Genomic DNA, 26,787 nt, shown 5'->3' with positions numbered 1-26,787 from the left:
CTTCCTCAATGACTTCTTACATCCCTCCATTTCTATCTGCTCCTACAGCTCCTGCTGATTCTCTCCCTATCACCTCTCCCTCATCTGCTCCTTCCACTTCATTCACCTGCCTTCGTTCTGTGCCTCCAATGAAGACACCTGTTAGGTCCTTCTGTTCTCCCCTTCTACATCCATCTTCCTAATCCTAGCTGGGGTAGCTTTATAGACATTACTGCCAAATTTTGAAGAGGGATTCACCCATTCAGGGTGAGCTCACAGGGCAGAAATAATTCTAATCGTGGGGAGAGGAAGTGGTTGAATGTAAAGACTCAGAAGGCCTTTGGTTCAAATCCTGATTCCTTTGTCTACCATCTGTGAGACACTGGGCAGGTCACATTTTCTCATCTGTGAAATGAAGACAGAACAGATCCCAAAGTTGAATCAGATTACTTCTAAAGTTTCTTCCAAGCTTGACACTTTATCATTTTTAAATGTTTATTTTTGAAAGAGAGAACACAAGTTGGGGAGGGGCAGAGAGAGAGTGGGGCAGAGGATCGATTTGAAGTGGGCTCTGTGCTGACAGCAGCAAGCCTGATGCAGGGCTTAAATTCATGAACTGGGAGATCAGGATCTAAGCTGAAGTTGGACTCTCAACCGACTAAGCCACCCATATGCCCTGACACTTTATCATTTTAAAGCAACCTCTGCTTGAAACTTTTTAGTGGTTACCACCATCTACTTAGTTGAATGTAGATAGCAATTCCTCCAGATACTAGTTCTAGTCTACCTTTTATATCTCATCTTTTCCATCTCAGCTCATACTCTGTGCTGCAGAAACCCCAAGCTCTTACATTCATTCCTGCCTTTATGTTTGCTATTCCCTGTCAGGAATACCTCCCAGCATTCTGTAAACAAATGCCCCATAAAAATGTGAGGCATTATACCTCCAACTATTGAACCCTACTCATCTGTTAGGAAACCTGTTTTCTTTTCTTCTTTTTTCTCTTTTTTTCCTTTTTGAGAGAGAGGGAAAGAGAGAGGGAGAGGGAGAGTGTGCATGAGCAGGGGAGGGACAGAGAGAGAGGGAGAATCTTAGGCAGGCTCCACACCCAGTGAGGAGCTAGATCTCATGACCATGAGATCATGACCTAAGCCAAAATCAAGAGTCAGACACTTAACTGACTGAGCCACCCAGGTTCCCAGGAAATGTTTTCATTGCAAGTTACAAAATCACCAACTAAAACTATTCAAACTTAAAGACGTATTGGTTCATGGAAAAGTCTAGAGGTAGGTCAGGTTTCAGGTATGTTTTTAGCAGGTCTCTGGCCCATTTCTTCTAGAATTTTCTTACTCCTGTCTTCCTCCACGTGATGGCTTTACTTCTTTAGCTGGTTTTCCCTCTAGGTGGATCTGATGGTCAATTTTATGTGTCAACTTTACTGAGCTAAGGTATGTCCACAGAGCTGGTAAAAACATTTCTGAGTGTGTCTGTGATGGTGTTTCTGGAAGAGACTAGCATTTGAATTGGTACACTAAGATCACCCTCAACAATGCAGGTGGGTATCATCCAATCTGTTGAAGGCTGAATAGAGTAAAAGGCAGAGGAGGGCAAACTTGCTTTTAGCTTGAAATGAGACATCCATCTTCTCTTGCTCAGGACATTGGACATCACCATTGCTAATTCATGGGCTTTTGTACTTTGACTGAATTACACCACTGGCTTTACTGGTTCTCTAGCTTACAGATGGCAGATCATGGGAATTCCTGGCCTCTATAACCATGTGAGTCAATTCCTATCACCTATTTCCATCTATACCTATATATCCTATTGGTTGTTTCTCTGGAGAACCCTAATACAGTGGCTAAGAAAAAATTCTGCCACAACTCCAGGCATCATAGCCTATACCATGTGTCCTGAAGGCAAAAGAATGTTTCTGCTTCATTCCTCTCCTTTATTGGACCAACAATAGTAGGTCCTTGATAATTAGGAGGCAGGTTAGTACAGTGTTCAGCATGCAGCCTCTAGAACTTGACTCTAGCACTTAGTAGCTATGTGACCTTGGGAAAGGTAACCTCTGTGCCACAGTCTACTCATCTGTACAGTAGGGATTATAATAGGACCTACCTTTAGGGCTGTTATGGGAATTAAATATATTTGAAAAGTGTTTAGCACATTGCCTGGCAACTAGTAAATGTACCACCTCAGCTCGTATTGCCAGCATATTCTTCAGAAACATCTCCCTTCATACCGTGATCTTCAAGAATTCTTCTGGACAACATAGAGTATTCCTTTTTTTTTTTTTAATTTTTAAAATATTTTATTTACTTCTGAGAGACAGCATGAGCAGGGGAGGGTCAGAGAGAGAAGGAGATGCAGAATCCGAAACAGGCTCCAGGCTCTGAGCTAGCTGTCAGCACAGAGCTCGATGCGGGGCTCGAACACACGAACTGTGAGATCATGACCAGAGCCGAAGTCGGACACCCAACCGACTGAGCCACCCAGGCGCCCCAACACAGAGTATTCCTAACACTTCTCTGTTTAATTCATAGTCATTCATTCAACAAATATTAGTTCTAGGGACTGAGGAATGAGCAAAACAGACAAAATCCTGTCTTTGTGAAGATCATAAAAACTATAGTAGAAGGTGGGGATGGGAGAGAGACAACAAACAAACAGTGTTTAAGGCGGTAATAAGTGCTATGAAGAAAAATCCAGCAGGAAAAGGCACAGAGAAGTAGGTGTTGCTACTTTAAATGTGGGCCAGGGAAGACTTCTCTGAGCAAGTGACATTTGAGTGGAAATCTGAAGGAGTGAGCCATGCTCACATCTGAGAGGAGAGTGTTTGAGGCAGACACAACAGCAAGTGCAGAGGTCCTGCGGTTAGCAGGATGCTTGGGGTGTCAGAAGGACAGCCAGGAGCCCAGTATGGCTGGAGCAGAGTGAGAGGAGGTGCAAGCAGTACAAGAGAGGATAAGCAGAAAGGTAGCAGAGAGTAGATCACGTAGGACCTTTGAAGCCATGAATATAATCCTGAGTGCCAGTAGAAAGAGGATTATCACTTGCCCAGGGAGGGGTGAGCACCTGGTGGTGGAACGGATGGGAGGGCAGAGAAAGCTTTTCAGAAGAGGTGGTTTCTCAGTTGAGTTTTGAAGGATGAACAGGAGGCATCTAGGCAGAAGGGGAGGAGCAGTCCAAGTAGAGAATGTGCTATAGCTGAGGGTGCTGCGAGACTGTGGTGTATTCAAGTGTGCATGGTAAGGCCAGTACAAAGGGAGGGAGGTGAGGGGTCAGGAATGGTCAGTAACAGAGCCAAGGAGATTGGCAGGGAACAATTCCTTAACTGGTTGATTGACTGATTCATTCATACAAGTGTAATTTATTAAACACCAAGTCTATGCCAGACATTGCACTAGGTCTGGTATCCGTGATGTACCCAACCAAAGATGCTTGGTGTACCCAACCAAAGAACTTACCTTCTAGTGGGGAGACAGACAAAAACACACCAACGGACTAATAAATGACAAGACTAAGAAATACCATGAAGGAAAAATAATAAGAGACTAAACTAGAGAACATCTTTAGGTGGGGTGGGAAAGGCCTCTCTGAGGGAGGTGATATTTAAACAGATTTGAGGCAGAAGACGGAACCAGAAGTTAGAAGAGGGAGGAAGAACGTTCCTGGCCTTGGTCTCAGTATCACTATTTCTCCAATTTGATTTCTCTTCCTTTGAGAGCAGACACGGACGTCATCAAACAATACAAGCGAAGCTATAATTGCTGGTCTCGCGGGGCCAGGATTCCATTCAAACTGTGCCCTGTTCTTAGGACTCCCGTTACCTTAGGCGGGTTCTGGGGGAAGCGATGTGAAAAACACGATCATGAAATCACAGGTCGGCCACAAGATTTCGGACAATTCCCAGCCTTCAAGGAAGTCTGTAGCTGAGGGCAGAAGGGCAACCTGCTGCGTGTGCTGTTTGAAGGCCCTTCCGCCTGTTCCGGGGAGGCTGGAACACTGATTTGGGTGAGAGTTTCCGACAGGAGAAATATTCAGAAGCGAAGACCGCCACCCAGATCAAGTTACCAAACGTTTCCCGCATCCCAGAAGGGGAAACATACTTCAATTTAACCTCCTTTGTAGGTGGGAGTGGCGCCTCCTCTCCAAACCCGACCCAACTGCTGCCTCTCCGCCCAGTCCTAGCCTAGGCTGCGAGGAGCTAACCTCGCCCAGTCCACGCACCTGGCTCGCTGAATGGGAAAGGACCTACGCTCCTCCCTACGCCACCTCTTCGGCACTCTTCGGCACAGCCCCCGCCAACGTGTTTGGGCCCCGTCTCCAGACCCCGCCCACCTTCAGCACCAGCCAGGCGCTCTTGCTATGGGCCACGCCTCCTTCCGGCTCTTCCCCAGAGTGGCCACCTTTGGGCCCCCTCCTTCCTGCTCGGCTTCCGGGCACGCCTCCTTCTGTCCCGCTTCAATTTTTCCTCCCTCCTGGGTTTCTCTTCAGCCCCGCCTCCGGCCCCCTCCGCTAAGGGTGTCGTTTCGCCCAGCCTAGCCTCGGTCTCCCTCCACCTTTGACTCCTCCTACGGGCACGGCCTCCGTTTAGCTCCACCCACATCCCCGTGCTTTCAAGCACGGCCCTGGCTCCTGGCTCGGCGCGGCCTCCGTGGTCTTCATACCTGCCTTGCGCTTCTTCTCAGCCCTGCCCCGTCTTCGGCTCGCTGATTGGTGTAGGAGAGTCTCTCTCTTCCAGCCCTTAGCCCCGCCTCTCCTGGCTGCCACCTCGGTCCCTCCTCCCAGTCAGGCCCCGCCCCGGCCCCGCCTTCCTCTTCTCCCCGCCGAAGCTCTGGACCTTTCCAAAGCGAGGCTGAGCGGGTGGGGAAAGCCCCTGCACCCGGGAAGCCGGGCTGTGTCAGGGTGGGGCTGCGGACTCCTAGCGCTGTGTTCTCGTGTCCTTCTCTTGAGAAAGAGGCAGGGCCGTGGAGGGAGGGCCCGGGACCGGAGCAGGAGCGGCGGGTGGGGCCAAGCTGAGGGAAGCTGTTCAGGGCACCCCCACCCCCGCGCCCTTCAGTGGTGCCGGCCGAGGGAAGGACTCGCGGCTGCGGGGCTCGCGCGGCTGTCAGTGCGGCGGGGCGCGCGAACGGCGCGGGCGCAGGGCAGGCAGAGCTGGGATAACCTGAGGGGGCGGTAGCGGCGGGGGCGACTCCCGCGTGTGTGCTCTGCTCCTCACGCAGCGGCCGGAGCCGCCTTCTTCCTCCTCCGCTCCCTCCCTTCCGCCCCCGAGTGCGGCGGCACCGCCTCCTTCCGCGCCGCGCGGCTTCCTCCAGACCTCTTGGCGCGGGTGAGTGGGGACCGCGGGCGTCTCCTTAAAGGTGCGGGGGAGTGTTCCTCGTTCCTTTTCGGCTGCCCACCTCTTCGCTCGAGTTCCTGCCTATTTTTAGAAACTCTTTCTTCGGCCATTCTGGGCGTCCCGGGAGCGGGAGTAACTCCCGGCCCCCTCCGCCCGCACCTCCTCTCCACCCCCGGGCCCGCCGCCCTGGGTCGCTGGCTCGGCCCATCCTCGCCTGCCCCCCAGCCACCTGGCGTTCCTTAGCCGATTCCTCCCCGCGGGCCGGGCCTGGGCCAGGAGTTGGCGGCGTGGGCCCGCGCCCGCTCGGAAGTTGGAGTCTTTGTGCTCGCGCCCCGCCCCACCGGGCGAGGGGAGGAGGGGAGGGAGCGGAGGCCGCGCTGGGGAGGCCTGGGCGGGCTCGGGCTCGGTCCCGGCTCCGGCCCGGGCTTCTTCCGGCTCTCGCGCCGGATCCGGCTGGGTCCGCTGGCTCCCCGAGGCGCGCAGGACTGGCGGTGCCTCGCTCCCCACGGGCCCGAGCGCCGCCGCAGCTCCCGCCGCTGCCGTTGCCGCGCTCCTTGCACACCTCGGGGCTCGGAGAGGTTCAACAACTGGTCCTCGAGCTGGGGCGATATTCTGCAATTCACGCAGCCCTCTGTGCAGTCCAGCTTTAGTTTGTCCCTCTGTGAGATGGGGGAAAGAAAGTCGCCTCGCAGGATGTTTGTGGATTTAGGGAACTAATATGTGAGACAAGCGCTTAATGCCAACAGGTAACATTTAATGGACTTGACAAGGAACTTCCTAAGCCTTATTTCACTTAATGCTCACGACGGCCTTTCTGGGGTTATCCCCCTTTACAAAAGCAGAAATCAAGGCTCAGGGAGATGAACTAATGTGCTTCAAATCATGGTGTAACGCCCTGGTACTAGTACCTGTTATTTATTTCTTAAGTGTGAGCTTGTGTGTAATCTCTCAGTGCAGAGAGGATTTTGACTTACCCTTGGGTCACACCGTTAGAGACGTAACTCCGTTTTCCCTGACTCCTAGGCTGGTGTCCACTATGCTATGGACGAAATCCCGTTCTGGGGATGTGAGGGGTCCGAGGGAAAGGAAATTACTATGGATTTCTTGCTAGTATTGCCCGTTAGAATTTGATGAAAGTAGAGGACTCCAGATCTCATGCACTACTGAAATTCTCTGGGGTTTTGGCTCATGGAAGGCTTAAGTCATTATAACAGGACTATCCTTCATTTTGTTTATAGCATATTCTTCCCCCCAAACCTTGCCTGTTCTCCACAGTGTTTAGATTTATAGCTCCTGGGTGGGGGAGGGGAAGCAGGAAGTGGCTCAAGTCAAGTGCTTCAACTCCTGCCTTCAAATAGGGTTTTATTTTCCTTATTTTCAGGTAAGACGAAGAGGGATAAAAGTGAACTAAAAATAACTTTGGCAAGTGTTCTGGTTTTCCAGTGTGTTTGATCCTGGTGTGGGAAGTGTCTAAAAGTCAGGTAGGCCACATCTTGAAGTAGTCTCCTGATATTGGCATTAATTCTTGGGATTCTGGAGGTTTGTTGTGCTCACCTCTTTACAAAATTCTGGGTTTATTTATTTTTAAAAAATTTTCTTAAAGCGTTTTATTTATTTCTGAGAGAGAGACATCGTGAGCAGGGGAGGGTCAGAGAGAGAGAGAGAGGGCATCACAGAATCTGAAGACAGGCTCCAGGCTCTGAGCTAGCTATCAGCACAAAGCTCGATGCGGGGCTCGAACCCAAAACCCACCGACAGTGACATCATGACCTGAGCTGAAGTCGGACGCTTAACTGACCGAGCCACCCACGCGCCCCACAAAATTCTGGATTTAGAAGTTGTGGTTTGTAGGAGCTGGAAGGGGTCTTAACGGTCTGGTCTAACTTTTTTGTTTGCCTTGTCCCTTTTCCCTGTTAATTGAACACTGGAAAGGGGAAGTAAGTTGTCTGAATTTACAGACTGCCTTAGTGACAAATCAGAACTAGGATTCCCAGTCTTCTGCTTTGCAGTCCAGTAATAGTTACATTTCTACCATTCCTTGCCACCTTTTGAAAGGGCAATAAATTACATATTCAGGCCTTAAGACCAGGAATCCTGAGTATATTTAAATCACGAAGACGTTGTTTAGGTCCAGCCACTCTCCATGCTTTAGGTTTTGAATTAAAAGGAAGTCAGGTTTTGTGTACAGGTGTACTAGTTCTCATTTTTATTGTATGATTATTTATGGTTTATAGTACTCTTCAGGAATCATGATTTCATTTCTAATTAGTTCTGGGAGGGAGTTTTTAGAGTTTGCTTTACATCTCCTTTTTACAGCTGTAATTGAGAATGGAGACACAGCAGTCTGCCTTGGGGAATCTGCCTTTCTTAGATCACCAAATTAACAAGTTGTAAAGGCAGGACACCTTTCATGGGCAGAGGATTTGATGTGGCGTCATAAATTGAGCCACTTATTGTGGCCCTGTGAACCTGTTTACTTTTCTGTAAACTCAACAGGCTTGTGTGGGAACTGTGAGAAATGACGTTGAAAGTCTATTGCAGTAGTAGAAATAATAGCTAATATTAAGTACTTACCATATACCAGTTCCTGGGCTGAGGACTTTCTGTGGGGTATCTCATTCCTCAGAGCAACTGTATGAATTAGGTATTATCCCTGATTTACGGAGGAAGAAATAGGCTTAGAGAGGTTGTAGGACTTGATCAGGATCATGTAATTGATAACTGCAGACAGTATAACTTTAAAGCCGGTGTGGGTGTTTTTGTTTGTTTTTGTAAGAATATATGTAACCTAAAATTTACCATTTTAACCACTTTTGTATGGACAGTTCTCCGGCATTAAGTGCATTCACACTGTTTTGCAGCCATCACCACTATCCTTACCTAAACTTTTTTGCCTTCTCCAACTGAAACTCTGTACCCATTAAACACGAACTCCCTATTCCTTTCTCCCGCCAGCCGCTGGCAACCACCATTCTATTTTCTGTCTCTGAATTTGACTACTCTGGGTACCTTATATAAGTAGGATTATACATATTTTGTCCTTTTGTGACTGGCAAAGCTGGCACTCTTTGCACCTCCCTTGACCTCAGGGTGCTTTGTAAATGCAAAATGATTAGCCCTGATCTGCTGTAGGGTATGGTATGCATTCCCAGAGCAGGAACAGAGGCCTGGTTATACCTTTGGTTAAGCTCCTTGCCCCCCTTTCCTCTCCTTTGTGGATTGAAGTTCCTTATCACTGAAGCCCGTTTTGGAGATCTGTGCTCACCCCTTCTGTATCTTCCAAAGTGACCTTTTACCCTTGAAATAGAACCCAGAGGACTCTCCACCCTTGTCTTGTTTGCACCTGCCTTTCTGACTGTCCAGTGTTTGGGCATATCAGGCCGCAGTGATCAAGAATAGCAATGCTATGACAGCTCGGATCAAAACTACTTAGAGGATGATTAAATGGATTACCTTCATGAAATGTTCTTTCTATGCCCTCTTTCTATAAAATCACACAAGTGGGATTAGTTTGGGGTTCCTAGAGGGTGTTTATGGATACTCATTGTTTGCAGGTGGTTAAGATGAAGTTAAATGCATTTAGACTTTCAGAATTCCCTTTGGTTTGACTTTTTCCCTTTCTATGTGTTCAGGAGGTGGTGGGGTGGTGGAATGTGGTTTTTGTGAAGGATAGATGGAATTTTGTCCTGATACCTACAGAGGGTGGGAGTGGCAAGTATTCCAGAGATGAGTAATAGGGCAACAAACAGATCGGGGCATATTGCACTTTCCTTAAAGATCTGATGGCTTAGCATTGCCTATGTGTTAAGTCCAAACCCCTGAATGTGATAATGTCAGAATGTGTTGAATTGTTTATTGGTAGGATCTTGTAGTTGAGAAACTTTAAAGTCCCATTTTGGCTACCTGTTGAGATACGGTTTCATTGGACATTTCATTATTTGAAAGTTTTCCATTTACAGGGAAATTAGTAAGCATATGACATGCACAGTCCTAAGCTTGGGGATTGGGGTCTATATAGTGTCGTGGGGAAGGCAGGCAAGGAAACAGGCCATGTGAGAAGTATGTGAATCGGGGTAAGCACTATGAGAGCATAGAGAAATGGTTACGAACCCAGCCTTGGAGGCTTCTTCAGAGAGGTTGGCTAAGCCTAGATCTCAATAAAAACAGACATAAGGCAGGAGGAAAAGAGATTTGGAGAGTTGAGGAGGAGACAAAGATAAGACTAGGCCGAAGGAATAGCAAGTCTAGAGATGGTGGTGGTAATAGGTAAGGTTTTTGGCCATTTACTGTATTTATCACGTACTACTCTCAAGTATTTAACATGTTTACTCTTTTCTTCTTATAACCACCCTGAGAAGTATATACTATTGTTCCCATTCTGTAGGTGAGGAACAGACCCAAAGAGGTTAACTACATCTCTCAGATTTCTCAAGATTCTTTTTTTTTTTAATGTTTTATTTATTTCTAGGAGAGAGAGAGAGAGAGAGACAGCGACAGCGTGAGCAGGGGAGGGTCAGAGAGAGAGGGAGTCACAGACTGAAACAGGCTCCAGGCTCTGAGCTGGCAGTCAGCACAGAGCCCGACGCGGGGCTTGAACCCACGAACCGCGAGATCATGACCTAAGTGAAAGTCGGACGCTTAACTGACTAAGCCACCCAGGCGCCCCAGATTTCTCAAGATTCTTGAATGGATCATAAAACAAAAGACGGGGGAATGTGGCCTGAGATGAGAGGAGACTGGTAAGGTAGGTAGAGCAGAAACCAAGTCATTGAAAGAGGTTTGTTGCCCAGGTTGAGGAATTTTAACTTCATATCAAAGTGATGCTCCTATGGGCATTTTAGAAGGCTACCTGTTTGGGGAGTGGATTGGAGGGCTAGAGTACCATAGGCAAAAATGACCAGTTAGGAAGAGACTTATTGTGGTTATATAGGTAGGAAATGATGATGTTTCCAGTGAAGAGAGAGAGTATGTATGTAGAAGGAATTGAGCAGTGAGACACAATCAAAGATTATTGGTGTTGAGAGTAGCAAGAAATCAGGGATGACTTCTAGATTTTTACCTAGTGCAGTTGTATAGGTGAAGATGCTGATTATTGAGGTGAGGACACAAGAGAGTCGTGGGTTTCTCATACAGGGTCTTCTTATATCTGCTTTCATTTACTTTCTAGTTACTGATCCTGGTTCTCCATGGGGAGGGTCAGGGGGTGGGGGTATGGGTGAGCGAGAGGCATTAGAGGCATTACACAACATATCTGGTAACTATTCCTGACTAAACTGGGTGATGTAAACACTAGTTTCTTCCCCTCCCCCCCCTTAAAAAAATATTTTGAGTGAGAGGGGAGAGGCAGATAGAAAGGGGGAGAGAATCCCAAGCAGCCTTAGTGCTCTTCGCGTGGAGCCAGACTCAGGGCCTGAACTCATAAACCATGAGATCGTTACCTGAGCAGAGATCAAGAGTCAGATGCTTGACCAACTGAGCCACCTGGGTGCCCCAATACTAGTTTAAAAAAGGAGGAAATAGTAGATCCCAGACATGCAGGCCCTGTGTAGTCCTGACGATTGCTTATGTTAAGCCAAGAACAGCTTACATTCTCTTTAGACATTGTCCTTTGATATTGCTCTCTCCATGTGCTCCTGTGGCCTTTCTAAGTCACTTGTGTTTACTACCTGCTAGGCACTGGGAAAACAAAGTTGAGTAAAAACAGGAGCTTGCATCCAGAAAGGCAGCAGATCTCAGTAGGTTAGCTAACAGAGGTGGAGGCACAGGGTGGAGAGTAGGGCGGGGCAGGTCAGGGTGGGACCAGATGGGGAGGGACCAAGGAGGAGTTTTATTATGATTCTAGATGGTGATTTAGACAATATATCTCTTGGAGAGGTATTTTCTTTCTTCCTTTCTCTCCTCCCCATTCTTACGCAGTGGTTGGGGGGGGGGTGGTAAGGGGGGTTTTCATATGAATGTCTATAAAAACCTAGGTTGTTTTTTTTTTCTTTTTTCAGTTTTAGCTTCATGTATAAAATGTACAACTTGAGCCGGGAAGATGACAGCAGTGATGTTAACCTGCTGACTTAACTGCCCATTAGGTACTGTAAGGAAAGTTTCAGACCTGAGATGAGGTACTGCTCATAGACTCAGGATTAGAGGGGACAGTGGGATAAACTGGGAACCTACTCATGAGCCTTAAGATCATTTAGTCTGGTCCCTGCTGTTATTTCGGTTTGTGGGTTTGGCCAAGCCCCTTTTCTGGCACCATTTCATGGTAAAATAATTTTTTTTTTTTTTTAAATTTTTTTAATGCTTTATTTCTAGGAGAGAGAGAGACAGTGTGAGCAGGGGAGGGTCAGAGAGAGGGAGTCACAGACTCTGAAACAGGCTCCAGGCTCTGAGCTGGCAGTCAGCACAGAGCCCAACGCGGGGCTCGAACCCACGAACCGCGAGATCATGACCTAAGTGAAAGTCGGACGCTTAACCGACTAAGCCACCCAGGCGCCCCAGTGGTAAAATAATCTTAAGAGCTCCCTGAAATTCTGTAAAGGCCCAAAGGGTTCAGGAGCTGGGACGAAAATTGATTTTGAGGTTCTTCTCTAGTCACCTTCTCTTCCCTGCTTAAATGAATGACTAGAGATAGGCATCTGTCCAAATATCATTAGTTATCTTTTCCATTTCTATAACTCCCTCCCTTTTTTAGTTTTAGTATCTTTCTCTCTCTTCATAATGGCCTTCCTGTGAATAAATGGCTATATCTCATTGGAGGAGGGGAGAAAGTATGGAATATATCACTAGGTTCTGTATCTCCAAAAGGTCATTCAGGCTGTCCACTGCACTCCATACAGGGTTAGGGGTTGGGAGATTGCGGTTGAATACTTAAGAGTTTCTCTCCCCTCCCTGTGTCCCTCCATGTTTATTCATTTATCTTTGAGAGACAGAGAACACGTGACTGCGGAGGGGACAGAAAGAGAGAGTCCCAAGCAGCAGAACTCAATGCAGGGCTTGAACCCATGAACTGCAAGATCATGACCTAAGCTAAAACCAAGAGTTGAATGCTCAGCTGACTGAGCCACTCGGTTGCCCTGAATACTTAAAGAGTTTCTGAGGCTCAGAATATGTATTTGAAGTGCTCCACTGACCTGAAGTGCACATCTGGCTATTCCGACATGCCCAGTGTTGCTCCACTGGGGGAAATAGAAGTCAAGCTTTTGATGCTTGCCAAAGTCATGTAAATTGTAATTACCTGATATTCTCTGGGATCTGTCTTCCTGTCTAAAACTAGGGGGTTGGACTAGATAATCTTGGATGATATTTTAACTCTTAATAGTATGAATTTCTGGTTTTATGGAAGTGACTTAAGAATTCCTCTCTTGAAGGAGAAAGGGTTTTATTAGAGCATTGAGAATATGCCAGAGGGTTAAATTCTGGGTTCACGGGTACCTTCAGTATATAAATAGATGGATATTGCGTTTTAGAATGGACAGATTGCTGAAAAATTGCTCTTGAGATGAATTTATCAGATTGTCTGCTGAGCTTCATTATAAACTTGGAGCTGTTGTCCCATGGACAAACTTGGAGTCTAAGGACTATATATTTAAATGTTTGGCAGACTGTTTAAAATCATAGAATAAAGAGAAAAATAAAAACTCTATATAAGATTCCCAAACAGTACTAGACTGGAAAAACACTCTACCAGAAATTTGCATTTCCTTAGAGCTTTTGCTCTATGTGGTAGATGCCTCTATTGAGGTTACCTGGCCCTTGAAATGCCATCTGTAGACTGAATGATTCCGTTTGTTTGTTAGGGTGAAATGATTGCATTCTCTTTTAGAAGGCCAGGTTTATAAGGTTAATATTATTGGCCAGGTTTTCTTCATTCCAGAGGCATTTATCTGGTATTTAGCCTTCTCCTGTTTGTTTTATTAAGGATTTTACTAAACCTAGTTAAAGTTACTGTGCATGTTGTCTGTTTATCTGTTTGTCTAGTTTCCTTTTAATTCTTTGTGCTAGTGAAAGCGCTCAGCAGTAGATTTAAAAGAATCATTTCCGTAACTCATTATTTCTCTAGGTCTGGGTTTCCTTTCTGGAAGCAGGATCATCCTATACTAAGAAGTCAAATGTTGCCTCCTTACACGAACCATTGGGACTTTGTTCTTCCAGATAGCTGTAAGCTGGCACTGAGGAATGGTGTTGTCAATATAGTAATAATAGCTATGCCTGAATGAGAATCAGTTGAACACAAGAATAACTTTTCTTCAGGCCTTAAAGACTCACTCTAAGTTGGTTTTCACATAAATTAAAATGAACTATTGCTAAAATTAGGGTCTTGGTAGAGCTATCATACTGAGTAGGCTACCTAGATGTGATAGCATGATTATGCATATGTAACTGCTTTTCATCCCAAAGTTCAACCATTCTTTTCCAGGAATTTGGAGTACCTGCTATGTGTTCTCTTTATGGAGAACATGAAAACGAAGCAAGACCTGATTCTTGCCCTCAAACTACTTTCAGTTTTGAGAGAAGTACAGTAGGTCCTAGCTGTTGCTTACTCCTGCTGCCCTGGCCCAAATATTTGGGTTGAGGATTCAGACTAGAAATAACAAAATTGATGGATGTGTCACTAGGCAAGGAGACCTTTTTGAGTGTCTGACCTCCACTGTTTACATTTCTTTTTGCCCCCCTTTATCCTCTATTGCTGAGGTATCCCACACGCAGTATGTGAAGTCAAGAACGTTAGGGTAGGGGACAGCATTGTCCTTCAGGTTTGGGTGTCCAGACATTTGTCTAGTGCTTTCCCCATTCTCCTCACATCAGTTCTCTGGCCGGCTTCCAGAAATATTTGAGATTGTCTAGCTTCTTATTTAGGAAGGAAGAAAATGAAGTTTCATATTAAGTTATTTTAAGTTTTATTATACTCAGTTTTCAAATAAAAAACTTCTTTATTTTGCTTGCAAGTGAATTATTTGAGGTGTGGTTTCTGCCATTTGCTCAATTTGTGACTTATTAATTGTGATTAAATTGTGGTTTTTGAAGCCCACCACCACTCTCTTCCAGTCTTCTTTGAACACTTTGCAGCACGGAGCCCTAAGGAAATGGAGGGAACGTTGAACTTACCCTGATCTCTAAGGGCTCTTCCTCTTTTCTTGTTCCTACACTCAAAAAAGAAACGTTTTTTGGATGTTGTGTTGTGTTCCAACAATTTAGCATTGCCTGTGAGGTCTAGAAGAAGAGGAAATAGGCCTGTGCTTGTCCTCGAAGGTTGGAGATAATACTGAAATCAGTCATCCAGACTGTATGGAGCCCATTGAATACCTTCTTGGTGCTGTGAGGGATGTAAACATGTATGTATAGCATATTCTTGACTAAAGGGAACCTATGGTCTCTTTAGGGAGATAAGGTATGTATCTGACAATAAGGCAATTTGGTGTAGATAGCTTGATTTGGACGACTAAGGTCTACTCATGTTTTTTGGCACTATTTTGGCCAGGTATAAAATGGGGTTAATATTCTGTATCTTAACTTCCTCACAATAATGTCTAATGCAAGTTAGATAATTTTATTAAAAGTAAAAATAGTACCTTATAAAATCAGATGATGCAATTTATATGTGGAGATATATATAAAATGTGAAGAATACATGAGCTATTTGTCAGAGTTAATGGGTAAATGGCAGTGCCCTCCATAGAAGGAGAGATCTCTTTGGGCTGGAGTGATCAGGAAGAGTGGTCTAAATCAGCCTCTAGGGCTGGAGAAAGAATGATAGAAGCATTTACTTAGACAGGGGGGCATTGATGAGGCAAAAGTCCTGGAAAACCTGTTAAGGGAGAGCAGTTAGTGTTCTCTAGCCTCAAGTCATAGGGTAGGTGTGTGTTCAGTGTTAGTAATTATTACCAGTTTTCAAAGGCATACCACACTACACTCTTAGTAGTATAGGAGAGATTTCTGTTGTTCCACGTCCAGAAGCATTCTCTATCTTTTTCATTTTAAGTCCTGCTGGTTGGTGTGTAGTTACAGAATTGTGCTTTATAAACCATAGTATGAACTCTCAGATAGCAGTACTATGAAGAGATAAGATTGGGATTTCAGAGAAGGGAGAGATTGCTTCATTTCTGGGTGTGTGGTGCCCAGGGAACATTTAAGGTGGATTGAGTATTTCACTGGACTTTGTAGGATAAAGATAGTGACCATATATTATCTGAGACCACTTCAGTTTCGTTTCTTTCTTTTTTTTTTTTTTTTTTTTTTTTGGACCACTTCAGTTTCTAACATTCTGGCTGGTTGTGCTTAATAAATTATGAAACACCAGTATTTCTGTGTCTGGACTCTATCTGCTAGATACCCTGAAATCTCTTCTCAGTTGCTTTGCCCCTCTCCCTTCCCCTACCCCATTTTCCCAGAAAGTTTGGTCACAGAGGAATTTTTAGGCTGTAGAGATGGAGAGAGGACATTGTGTATGATAGGAACAACTTGAACAGAAACACATGAATGACTAAATTGAATGGCATCCCTATTCCTGCTAATGAGCTGAGAGGGGAGGATGTGTCCATACTTTAAGGGGTGGGTGGTGATGCCTTCTCATAGCCTTCTGGAGCAGGTGGAAAAGGTCTGTTCCCAAGCCAATTTGTGTTTAAACTGGATAGGATGAGAATGACCTCTTTGCCTATAATTACATCATTTCTGGAAATAAATTAATCCAGCAAACAGTCATACCTGAAGTATGTCAAAAGAGAGTTTGTCTTTTCTTAGGGGGGAGGTGGTGAGAGGGGAATACCAAAATCTAAAGAGCTTAGTCTCTCAGAGCTCATCTATTACTTGTATATTTGCCCAGGGAAAAATTGCCATTTCTTTGTCAGCTTTTATCCTGCTGGGTGGACCCTAGCTGGGTGTTTATTTTCTGTAGTTTTACCAAATCACTTTGAAGGCTGGTGTGAACATTGATCATTTCTTAGAGCCTTTCCTCTTTGTTCTGTCAGCAAATATTAGAAAATGTACCGTAAATTACCTGGTTGGGGGAAATGAGGTGGCCCTGCCTGCTCTCAGAGAGCAGCACTTCCATGTTAAACATTAGTTAGGTCTTGATCCTGTGTCAGGCTCTGGGGTATTTGTCAGGAGAGCCTGGAGATGTTAGAGCTGCCACTGGGGACATATACCAGAGGGTATTTAGGCCTTCTGTCAAGGAGACTAGTTGAGTACTTGATTAAAAATCTGATCTAGGTTCTAAACCTAACTCTGTGTTTCCTATTAATTGTTGCTGCCATGTATCGGGTGCCCACTGTGTTGAGATACCATGCTTGGTACCTTGTGTTCATACTAATGGAGCTGATGTTTATTTAAAGTTACTATATGCTAAGCTTTTTGTGTATGTATAGAAATCTTCATAAATCCTATAAGACCTATATGCGTAAATTTATGTATCATTTACATATGTAAATTTTGTATATCATGTATAAGTCTGTCTATATATGAAAATCATTTATTCTCCTTTCAGACTTAAGAAGTAAGTTCTGTTGGTCCTCATTATATCGATAGGAAACTGAGACACCAGGAGGTTAAGAAATATATCGCCACACTGCCAGTAAATGAAGTTGCCAGGATTTAAACCTAACCAATTTATTTATTTATTAGCAAAGACCATATTGTTTTTTTAAATTTTTATTTATTTCTGAGAGAGAGAGAGAGAGTGAGCGAGCAGGGGAGGGTCAGAGAGAGAGGGAGATACAGAATCAGAAGCAAGCTCCAGGCTCTGAGCTATCAGCACAGAGCCCGACACGGGGCTCGAACCCTCGAACCGCGAGATCATGACCTGAGCCGAAGTCGGACGCTTAATTGACTGAGCCACCCAGGCGCCCCAGTAACCAATTTATTCTTAATATGGAAAAATTTAACTATTTACAAAATAGAATAGATTAATGAAGCCTGATGTACCTATCACTCAGCTTCAATTCATGGTCAGTCATATTTCGTTTATACCCCTGCCTACTTCTCATTGTGTGCTTTGAAGAAAACCTCAGCTATCATAAATATTTCACAACATATTTCTAAAGGATGACTTTAAAGAATAAAACCACAGTGTACCCGATTGGCTCAGTTGGTAGGGCACGTGACTTGATCTCAGGATTGTGAATTCCAGCTCCATGTTGGGGGTAGAGTTTACTTAAAAAACAAAACAAAATACAAAGCACAACTACAGTGCCATTTTCATATCTTATAAGATTTAACAATTCCTTAATATCACAATCAAGATTATGTTCAAATTACCAGTTACCTCATAAATGTCACAGTCTTATTTTTACAGTTTAACTTAGGATAAGATCCACATATTTTAATTGGTTGTTACATCTTTTAAGTCTCCCTCTCTTTTTTTTTTTTTTAAGTTTATTTATTTGTTTTGAGAGTGTGTGTGAGCAAGCTGGAGAGGGACAGAGAGAGAGAGAGGGAAGGAGAGAGAATCCCAAGCAGGCTGCACACTGTCAGCCCAGAGCCTGATATAAGGTTCCATCCCACCAACCATGAGATCATGACCTGAGCTGAAATCAAGAGTCTGTCATTCAACTGACTGAGCCACTCAGGTGCTCCCTAAGTCTCTTAATTTGTAAGTTCACTTCTGTGTGGTTTTTGTTGTTGTTACTTTTATTTGTTGAAGTAACTAGATTGTTTTCCTTGTAGAGTTTTCCATGTTCTGAACTTCCTATAAATTGGTGGTTATATCTCAGGGGCAAATATGTCTTAATCCTCATGGCGACTCTACAAAAAAAAATAGGTATTCTTGTTTTGCAGATCAGAAAACCGACTAAGAAAGGTTGAGTGACTTGCCTAGGGCTTCCCAGCAACCTTGGATTTAAACACAGACCTTCTTGCCTTCAAAGCCTTTGTTCTTTGCTTTTTTCCACTCATCCATTCTCCAAGCTTGGGCAAATCATTTTAAATTCTCTGGGCCTTAAGTTTCTTTGATATGTACACTGATAAATTTTATAGGAGTAGTAGCTTATGTGTCTATTACCATTTGAGTGCCTACCATGTGATGGCATGGTACTAGATGTTGTGAGTGATACTCAGATGAATAGGTCTTCAGTGAGCAGGTAGTCAGCCAGGGACTTTAGGACCATACCCTGTTTCAGTCACGGAGCCTGTTTTGGACATGATGGGACTCTAGGACCTTCCTAACTAGCCTTTCTGTCTTGTCCTCTTTCATGCCATACTCGTCCTCCCTGCTGCCAGGCGCCTTTTTCTAAAAACCATTTTTTATATGTACTCCCCTGCTCATAAATCTAATTTGAGGGGCTTGGTAAATAAGAAGAAACAAAGTTTTTCCAGCAATAAACCTTCCGTCCTTGGATTGAGTTACTATTTCAAGGGCAGCTGGTCTTTTTTTCCTTTTGTTTGGCAAAAGTGTTATTGCTTTTATGGAAATGCTGAGGGAATCTGGAGATGATAGAAAAATTATGGAATAAAGCATGGGAATGCCATCTTGATTCAGGGGAGACCATGCATTTATCATTGAACTGTTCACTCCAAGGACATCTGACTATGATGGAGCAGTTGTGCTCTTTTGCAAAGAAAAGGAACTTTTAGTTATGAAGTTTAGGGATAAAAGTTTTAAAGATACCTCTTTAAGGGGAACCAAGCTGCTGAACTTTAATTTTACTGGCTAGCCAATCCATTAAAATGGATGCAGTATAGGGGCACCTGGGTGGCTCAGTTGGTTGAGCGTCCAGCTTTGGCTCAGGTCATGATCTTGCAGTTTGTGGGTTCAAGCCCCGCATTGGGTTCTGTGCAGGCAGCTCAGAGCTTGGAGCCTGTTTCTGCCCCTCCCCCACTCATGCTCTGTCTCTCTCTGTTTCAAAAATAAAAAACAAAAAACTATTAAAAAATATGCAGTATATAGAATTGAAGTCATGTAGAACAGTGGCTTGGGTCTATAGTGATTTGGGTGGCAGACAGTCAGGACTGGGGTCCAGGCCAACATAAAACTACATGTAGTAAAGTCCAAAGTCCAGAGTAGTAAGCCTCAGGGCATTTGTATCCCTAGAGTGCCTTGTATGTAATAAGTACCTAATATCTTTAAATCTTTGTTAAAAAAATTTTTTTTGAAAGTGGAGTAAACCAAAGAAGGCTGTGGAATCATGGGTTCTATTTATTTAAGTTCATTTTTATTTATTTTGAGGGAGCATGAGCGTGCAAGTGGGGGAGGGCAGAGAGAGAGAATCCCAAGCAGGCCCTACACTCTCAGCGTAGATCCTGATGTAGGGCTTGAACTCATGAACCATGAGATCATGACCTGAGCCAAGAGTTGGACGCCTAACTGAACCGCCCAGGTGCCCCTGGAATCCTGGGTTCTAAAGCTCAGGAGCCCAGTGGTCCAGAACTCTGGATAGCTCCTTGGAAAAGCAGTTCCATTGACAAATTTAGGAGTCCTTACCAGACTCCTGAATCCTTTCTGTTCAGAAGTATTCAGAGGATCTTACCTTTAGATCAGGGTTTGCAAACTGGCAGCCCCTTGGGTTGAGTCTGGCCTGCATACATATTTTGTTTGACTTGACCTGCAGTGTTTTTCTGTATTGTTTTGAGTTGGACCCTAGTCTGGGGAGATTGGGGCTACCTTTCAGTGGAGATATCTTATTTGAGATCATTGGTCCTGGCAAGTGGGCTATGAGGGTAACTGATTTCTCCTGAAGAGGGAGGAGGGTTTTTTGATGAAGTAGCAGGGACTGGAACAATTTTCCTTTTCACAGAAGTCGGAATAGACTTCAGCTGTTCTTTAGATGGCTTCAGTCCCTGAGCCCTCTACCAGGGACTCCCTGTATTGTGATTCCTTGTGCATTGCCTGTTTAAGAAGCTTGTAGCTTGGCTTTTTTTTGGTCTTTGAGGCAAAGGGATATGGCTTTGATCTTTGAACACCAGCCCAGTTCGGTAAAATGCTTGTGTTTAAAGAATCACCTTCATTTCTGTCCATCTCACATAGTGTTTCCTCATTGGCTGGCTTCTTTATTCGGAGCTTATTTGTTCTCAAGTTTGTCAAAGCCCTCACCATTTCCTACTGTCTCTGTAATCCCCAAGCCTAGTGCCAGTTGCCATTTATCATCAAACTAGTACTTTTTTCTCTGAAACACTTGGTTACCTATACTTACTGCTTGGTCCTTTTGGGCCAACCCCACTCTAGATGGAACTCTTTAATATTGAAGGGACTTTGCCCAGTTACGGTGCTCTTAGTCTGCTGGGACTAGATGAACTATTTTCATTTTATTAGAAACTTTTGGTGTCCCTGTTGGCTAGTAAGTTTGTCTCTTTGCTTGTCTTAGGTCTTCACCAGGACAACAAAGTCACGGCTCAGTGAAACTTGTCCTTGTAAAATTAGCATTTTTTTTGCAGTCTCTAACACTTACAAGCTAGAGGGGAAGAGGGTCCTGATGCCTTGTGAAAGAAACCATGACATCTAATACAAAACTGTTTTATTTAGGAGTTAGTCCCCGGTTTTTGTCCCACCAAGCTGCAATGAGCAGCAGCTCCTGTGTGTTGGAAGTAGGTGACTTTTTCTGAGTAAGTGACTTCTTGCTGCCTGTTCGCTTTGGCTTTTTGTAATGTAAGATCATCATCTAGTATGTGGCACATCATGGCAATTTCTGTGACAACTGATTGTGATATCCCAGATAAAGGGAGGAAGCTAATAAATGTTTGGAACTCAAAAAGGATATTGGGCTAAGTTCTTTTAATGTTAGTAGAATTTTGAGCTGGAAAGGACTTTTCAGCAGCAAAAGCCTAATTAAATGTTTTCCTTTTATAGACCAGTCCCTATTTGACATCCTTAGCTTAGTGTTTCTTCGTGTTCTCTATTCTGTATGGATTTTTGCCATTATATCTCACTGGACCATGAGCTCCACAAAGGCAGGAACCATGTCTGCCTTGTTAATTACTATTTTCCCAGTGCTTACCGCAGGACATAAGTACTTTCTGAGTGGATAAATTATGTTGAAATTTCTCATCTTGAAACACATCGCTTGAGTATTGGATGATCTGTGAAATCATAGGAAAAAACATACCTTTCTGAGGTGTCAGTGTACTCTGATTTTCTAGAGTTGGATTAGTTTAAATATCATAACTATTAATTGAAAAGTTTACTCTTAACGTTAAATCATGTTAGTCTGAATTTCTTCTAGATAACTTGAGAAGGCATCAAATAAATTACAGTAGGCCCTTTGACCTTTACCTCAGAGGGTTTAGAGTTGTGAATGAACTCTTTTTTTGAAAAGCTAGAAAACTAATTCTATATATACGTGTGTGTGTGTGTGTGTGTGTATAATGTGCGTGTATATATATATATATATATATATTTTTTTTTTTTTTTAGAGAGACAGAGGGCAAGCTGGGGAGGGTCAGTGAGAGAGAGAGGGAGACATAGAATTTGAAGCAGGCTTCAGGCTCCAAGCTGTCAGCACAGAGCTTGATGCAGGGCTCAAACTCACAAACTGTGAGATCATGACCTGAGCCAAAGTTGGATGCTTAAACAACTGAGCCACCCAGTTGCCCCATTAGATAGATATATTTTTTAAAGTTTATTCATTTTAAGACAGAGCATGAGGGCAAGTGGCGGGGAGGGGCAGAGAGCGGGGAAGAGTGAATCCCGAGTAGGCTCTGCACTACTGGGGCTCAGTCTTGCAAGATCTCACAACCATGAGATCATGACCTGAGCTGAAGTCCAGAATTGAATGCTTAACCAACTGAGCCCCTAGAAAACTAATTTTTTAAAAGCATGAGATCTGATCTGGAATGTTAGCAGTTAATTTAGTGGTTTTTAAACAAATTGGTGTGGGTAAAACAAAACACATCTCTGGCTTGAGCATTTGTTTGTGACCTAGTAGATAAACAGGTCTGGGTGGGAACTAGACTTTGGACAGAGTCAAGTAGATCATGGTGTCAGGGACAGTTGTCATTCTGAGTTTGGCTTCTTGGCTTCAAACTGGCCATGGTTTGGAGTGGAAAGAATGAAGTTACAACTTGATAGGTTAGGAACATTCCCACATTAAATATCTGGGGCATCTGGGCGCATCTGGGTAGCTCTGTGGGTTGAGCATCTGACTTCAGTTCAGGTCATGATCTCATGGTCTGGTGAATTCAAGCCCTATGTTGGGCTCTGTGCAAACAGCACAGAGCCTGGAGTTTACTTAAGATTCTGTATCTCTCTCTCTCTCTGCCCTCCCCCACTTGCGTTCTGTCTCTCAAAAATAAATAAACATTAAAAAATATTTTAAATATGATCCTCTGTGGGAAGTAGCTTCTATAAACTCATAGGCTATCTCAGCCCTTAAGACAGCTTCACCTTTACTCCCCTTGTTTTGCAGTTTAAACTCAGGTCCAGGGAAGGAAGGAAGCAGAGCTTTTCTCTAAGAACCTAAGCAGCAGCCATAGGTCCTGGGCAGTCCCCACTTCAAACTCCAGATCTTTGTTGGGCGCTCCTGCCTCACATGCTCTTAGGGCGCGAGACAAGGTGTTTTGGCATACTTTGGGATTGTTGGTAGAGCTAGGCAAACTCCATTTTTTGGCATAACCCTATCATCGTGAGAAAAGGGAGAGTTGAGGTGGCAGTTAGTAATATGCTCAGTCTCATCTTAGCACAAAGGGACTATTTCTGTCAGTAGCATCAGATTGACCTTATTTTTTCTACATAGAAAGATGTAGAGGACAACTCAGCAACAAGGAGCCTCAGTGCCAAGATAGATTTGTCCCTCCTTATGCTTTCCTGCCTCTTTTGTTTCCTCCCCTCCAGCTCCTTCCTCCTTGAGCATCACCTACCTTTTCCTACTCCCCATCCCCACTCTTTTATTCTTTATATCTCTCTCACTGTTGCCTTCTCCTCCATGGGAAAATTCTTGTAATCCTCTGCAGTAGGCAGAGTCTGGGATTGGACCTGTTTCCAGGGTGTTTGAGGGGACTGGCTCTCAAGTAGGGCAACTAAGTAAAGGAGATTAGACATTTTTGAACTGCACCGTCTTATCCACCTCATCCCAGGTTGGAAAGGATAAAATCTCAACTCTGGGCTTGGCTGCGAGGCTCATACAGCCTGGTGCCACCTCACTTTGCTGCCTTCTGTCTGCAGCATGGTAACACCCACTGTTTCCCTGTGTTCCTGCTCAGTTCAAAATGACTTTGTTATTTGAGTGTTCCTCTGAGTAGAAAGCTCTCAGCTCCCTGCCCCCTTTACCAGATAAGCTTCTGTTCATTTTTTCAAAGCATTTCAAATGCCATTTTCTCAGTGAAGCTTTCCCTGATCACTCCATAAGCAGAATTAATTTTGGTCTTCTTTGCACTTTGCTTCTACTTCTGTGGTTGTACTCTGCTGTTGTATCACACTCAAATCTCCTCTCATTCATGAAATTGAGATCTTATGGGCCAGGGGACAGTGTACTACTTAACTCTGTTTCCTCTGTGTCTCTGTAACAGGCCTGGGACAAATAGCACTTGCAGAATGAGTAACAGAAATGTATGTGTACTGATACCCATGGTATAAAGTTGAATATTAAACACTACAGGTAAAATGTGACCGTGCTCTGGAACTTTATGGGATTTTTTTTTTTTTAAAGATTTTTATTTTAAGTTTATTTCCTAGAGAGATCAACTGGGGGAGGAGGGGAGAGAGAGGGAGAGGGACAGAATCCCAAGCAGGCTTTGCACTGTCAGTGTGGGAGCCTGATGTGGGGCTTGAACTCACAAACCTATGAGGTCATGACCTGAGCTGAAATCAAAAGTTAGACACTTAACTGACTGAACCACCCAGGCACCCCCCCTTTAAAAATTTAAAAAAAAATTTTTTTTTTTTAATTTCTGAGAGAAATAGAAACAGCATGAGCAGGGGAGGGTCAGAGAGAGAGGGAGACACAGAATCTGAAACAGGCTCCAGGCTCTGAGCTGGCTGTCAGCACAGAGCCTGATGTGGGGCTCAAACCCATGAACCGTGAGATCATGACCTGAGCCGAAGTCAGATGCTTAACGAACTGAGCCACCCAGGCACCCCTCCATGGGAGTTCTTGAGAGCTAACTTCTAATTGGGAGAAATCTTGGAAGTTTCTAAAAACTGGTAGCATTTGAATATATCCTTGAAGATTCAGAAGAAACTCAACTTGGCAAAGATGGTGGGAAGAACATTTCAGATGGAGGAAATGTTTGGAGTAAAAGCAGTGAGGAAATACAGAGGTCAGGCCTCACCACCTACTGTGCCCATCCCCTTAGCCAGAGTTCCTGTTAGAGTGTGTGCTAAGTTTCTAGGCCAGCCTAAAGGAAATTCTCTCTCCTGTCTTTCCTACCTTTTTTCTTCTTTGTTTTCTTCTTTCCTTCTCTTCTCCTTATCTCTTTTTTTAATGTCCTTTTTTTTTTTTTAATGTTTATTTTTGAGAGAGGGGGACAGAGGACCCAAAGCAGGCTCCACGCTGACAGCAGTGAGCCTGTTGTGTGGCTGAAACTCACGAGCTGTGAGATCATGACCTGAGCTGAAGTTGGGTGCTCAATCCACTTAATCACCTAGGTGCCCCCTCCCTAGCTCTTGTAACCTACTTGACTTTTTCCCCCCTCAACCCTTTCCCTTTCTTTTATCTTCCCATTTCTCCAGCCCCCCGCCCCCCTTTTCTTTAACTTTATTGTTGATCTTTCTCTACCTTTCTTCTTTCTTGCCCTCTTCCCCAAGTTACCCAGGAAATGCAGTCCTTTGGGTTGAAATGTGAATCAGCTATACAATATTTAACTCCAAATAAACACCTCCTTGTGAAGAAGTAATTGTGGGATAATTACTTCTTATGTGTCTGTTGTGTTTTATTGGCGTTGACTTTTTTTTAACCTCCCATGATGCTGGGGGTGTCGTTATCATTTTTCTTTTTTTTTAGTATTTGTCATAATGTCAATTTTAATGAGAAATTTCTGCAGACAGTGTTGCCCTTGAGTAGTATTAGCCTACAGGCAAAGCTAGGGCTGGATGAGTCAGATACGCTCAGGGATCTGTTTTCTCATGCATACGAGTGTCTAGGCTATACACACTCCTTCCTGTCCCTACAAGTTCATATGCTTTGCAACACATAGACACAAAATTGAGTTACAGAGGTGCACACATTGCTTGTCTTCCATACACATCCGTACTATCTCCCTTAAACACCTTCAAATTATATACTCCCCCTCCTGCCATGTACCCACACATTTATCCTCCTGTACCCTCGTTCTACTGTTTTCTAACACTGCTCAGAATAGTATGTGTTGCAAAGGTATCTGCAAGCCTGTCTCACAGACACCACACTGTCTACTCCTTTACATATCCACACAGGTCTTCCCCTGGTCACAGACACATCTCCCTATACCTTGGGTCTCACACACTCCATACCACACCATTGCTCATGATTGCCTACATCTCTTAAGTATTTCTAATCTTCATAAGAGACATTTTACTTTCAGACTAGTTTGCCAAACTAATGGACCATTAGGAAGTCTGAAATATTTATGACAGACCCTTGTGAGGCCCCTTGAATAACCTTGTTATGTTTTGAATGGGGAAGTCTGGATCAGACTTCAGATAGCTGGTTTCTTCTAAAAGGCACTGTAATGACCCAAGGTGCATTTGAACCTAGGTGCAAACTGGTCCTGTGATTTCAGGGTTCACTTCTGTTGGAAGATGATCATATATCTGGTAAAAGAGAGCCACAGCCTATGTTCTAAATCAGGTTCTCTGGGGTAGGGCCTAGAAAATTATATAATAACAAGTTTCTGGAGCGCTTCTGTTGTGTAGCCAGGTTGGGAGGCAGTTATCAAGAGGAAAGAAATAGAAGTAAAATCTGCATTGTCTTTTTTACCACCATCGACAAATTATCTTTTCTGGACCTCAGCTTTCTCACTTGTAATATAAACAAAGCTCATGCTCATAAAGAACCCTTTCAGCTCTAAAATTTTATGCTGCTTTATGATGAGTTCAGTCTGGGATCCTTTTCTACCACAAAAGAGTTGGTTCTCTGAGTCTACCCTGGGCAAGATCATTTCAGGCTTTGGCCAGAGGCCAGCAGAGGCAGCCTAGGCCCTGACCTTCTGTCAGAAGCACTGACACAGGTCCTAATTAGAAATGGATCAATATGGGCCTGCAGCCAGGCCTGGGGAGCCTGGGAGAAGGCTTGAGCAGTGCTCCTAGCTAGGGAGAATCTGATTACCATGAAGTGGCTTTGGTTACACTTGTCAACACTACAGTTCTGCTGATAATAGCCCTCTTCCCCTGGGACCAGTGGACAGGGCTGCCCTGAGCAAACTGGGAAGTGGTTAACTTGTATCCCCCTTTGATATGTTTTCCTCACTTCTGTCAACTTACAGTATGATGCTAGGTACATAGGACAGGTGCCCTCCTCAGATGGAAAAATCACTTATTGAATACTAAGTGTTCAATACTGGTTTAAAGCTCCTTTATGTGTTTATTTCTCCTAATAGCCTACATTGGTTAAAAAGGGAAACTGAAGCTCAA

The 26,787-nt window shown here is 44.2% G+C and overlaps 1 protein-coding gene and 1 long non-coding RNA gene across 6 annotated transcripts in view; one reads left to right on the top strand and one right to left on the bottom strand.

Moving 5' to 3' along the window:
- Window positions 1-305: 305 nt before the first annotated feature.
- LOC120242780 lies at window positions 306-4,761 on the bottom strand. The gene is made up of 3 exons (XR_005531165.1): window positions 4,657-4,761; window positions 3,817-3,983; window positions 306-384 (listed from the first exon to the last, which is right to left on the bottom strand). It is a non-coding gene; the product is annotated as an uncharacterized LOC120242780 (long non-coding RNA).
- A 363-nt stretch (window positions 4,762-5,124) lies between these two features.
- The window catches only part of RALY (RALY heterogeneous nuclear ribonucleoprotein), a 79,462-nt gene continuing 57,799 nt past the window's right edge, over window positions 5,125-26,787 (top strand). The window contains exons 1-2 of one of the 5 annotated variants that reach the window (XM_039248709.1): window positions 5,125-5,318; window positions 6,709-6,808. The gene's annotated coding sequence lies outside the window, so the exon portion shown is untranslated. Of the gene's footprint in view, window positions 5,319-5,897; window positions 6,074-6,708; window positions 6,809-26,787 lie in introns of those variants that run through there. The other 4 variants (XM_039248710.1, XM_039248708.1, XM_039248712.1 and 1 more) reach the window with 4 other exon arrangements.

The sequence above is a fragment of the Hyaena hyaena genome, unplaced genomic scaffold (genome assembly GCF_003009895.1).
Source record: "Hyaena hyaena isolate Hyena2069 unplaced genomic scaffold, ASM300989v1 scaffold_315, whole genome shotgun sequence".
NCBI lineage: Eukaryota > Metazoa > Chordata > Mammalia > Carnivora > Hyaenidae > Hyaena > Hyaena hyaena.
Note: the sequence above shows the minus strand (reverse complement) of the source record. Positions and strands in the feature narration are given on the sequence as shown.